We start from the raw sequence: 1,853 nt of genomic DNA, 5'->3' as shown, positions 1-1,853 counted from the left end.
AGTCCAGGAGGATGGCAGATGCAGTTAGTACTCAGGTGAGGGCTCCCTCTGGTGGTTGGAGAAGGACATGACTGGCTGGGCCCTGACACTATGTCAGACATGTTTTCAAATTAAAACGTCTTCAATAATTTCAAATTCAAAAATAGTTAAAAATCATAGAAAAAAATAATAAATAAAAATAGTAAAACAATTTTTTTAAAATGATATAAACAGCAGTTTACATTAAAACAGTGATTCTGTAATATGTATGTGTCATGCATTTGTAACATGAATGACACTAAAAATAACTTCATAATTATCATGTCTTGATTTGATTGGAGGAACACAGTCTACCTCAGAGAACAAGGCCATTTATTAGAGTATAAAGCACTGCCTCACATCATTATTGGTTTTTAAAAATACGTATAGGTATGAATATCTGCATAAAGTAGCAGGTCAGTTTTGGTCAGTGAAGGGATTATAGAATTTCAGGACCAGTGGATTTGAAATGCTTTGTAAACATGAGTCCCTGCATCTCTGTAATGTCACTGTTTGTGGTTATTGTGAGGATCCTAGCAGAAGAAAAAACTGCTGTCTGTGAAATGTGGGGCAGCCCAGAGTTTCCTTTGCTGTTTAAGTCAGGAGATATTATGATTGGAGGAGCTTTTTATGTGCACTCTCAAGTTTCTGCCTCTTCAGTCACTTCAAGTGATGCTCCAGATCCTCTAATTTGCACCAGGTATTGATTAATTTATTAAACTGTTCATGTTATTTTTTTTTTAATAAACAATCATGTAACACTTTCCTTTTACAGACTGAACTTCAGAGAGTTCCGTTTTGCTCAGACAATGATTTTTGCCATTGAGGAGATCAACAACAGCAGCTCTTTGCTGCCCAACATCTCGGTTGGTTATAAAATATTTGACAGCTGTGGTTCAACTCTGCCTTCAACACGTGCAGCCTTGGGTCTGATTAACGGACAGGAAAGGACTTTTGGAAAAAGTTGCTCTGGTCAGTCAACCGTTCATGCCATCATTGGAGCCTCTAAGTCATCTTCCACCATTGTCTTGTCACAAATTGCCGGGATTTTTCAAATACCAGTGGTAAGTATGAGTAATGCTTGTTTATGAATATTTCTTTGTTATTCTTTCACATTTATGATTAAATATTCATGCCTTTACAAAAAGATGAAGAGAAATCAAACATTGAGTTCAGAAGTGCTATGCATATCTTTTTGTTTTGTTTTCTCTTCCAGATCAGTCACTTTTCTACATGTGCATGTCTCAGTAACAGAAAGGAGCACCCCTCTTTCTTCAGAACCATCCCCAGTGACTACTATCAGAGCAGAGCACTGGCTCAGCTGGTAAAGCACTTCGGATGGACATGGGTCGGTGCAGTGAGAAGTGACAATGACTATGGCAATAATGGAATGGCAACTTTCATTGAAGCTGCAACCCAGGAGGGGATTTGTGTTGAATACTCTGAGGCCATCTCATGGACTCGTTTAGATGAACAGGTCGAGAGGGTGATCAGAGTAATCAAAACAGGCACTGCAAAAGTTTTAGTTGCCTTCCTTGGTTATGATGAAATGGATATGCTGCTCGAAGAAGCTTTGAGACAAAATATAACTGGCCTGCAGTGGGTAGGAAGTGAATCCTGGATTACATCAAGTAATTTGGCTCTAAGAAAATATTCTGGAATACTGACTGGCTCTATAGGATTTGCCATAAAGAAGGCAAAAATCGCTGGTTTGCAGGAGTTTCTTTTACAAGTTCACCCAAGTCAAGACCCTCAGAATCACATACTGAAGGAGTTCTGGGAAGAAACATTTGGCTGCAGTTTCCAGCCAAGTCTGCAAGGAGTAAAGCAGTGCT

General features: G+C 38.9%; 1 pseudogene; it reads left to right on the top strand.

Annotated features, from left to right (window-relative positions):
* Nucleotides 1-368: 368 nt before the first annotated feature.
* LOC112149603 overlaps nt 369-1,853 on the top strand; it is an 8,442-nt pseudogene continuing 6,957 nt past the window's right edge.

Source organism: Oryzias melastigma, linkage group LG13 (assembly GCF_002922805.2).
Source record: "Oryzias melastigma strain HK-1 linkage group LG13, ASM292280v2, whole genome shotgun sequence".
NCBI classification, from domain to species: Eukaryota; Metazoa; Chordata; class Actinopteri; order Beloniformes; family Adrianichthyidae; genus Oryzias; species Oryzias melastigma.
Note: the sequence above shows the minus strand (reverse complement) of the source record. Positions and strands in the feature narration are given on the sequence as shown.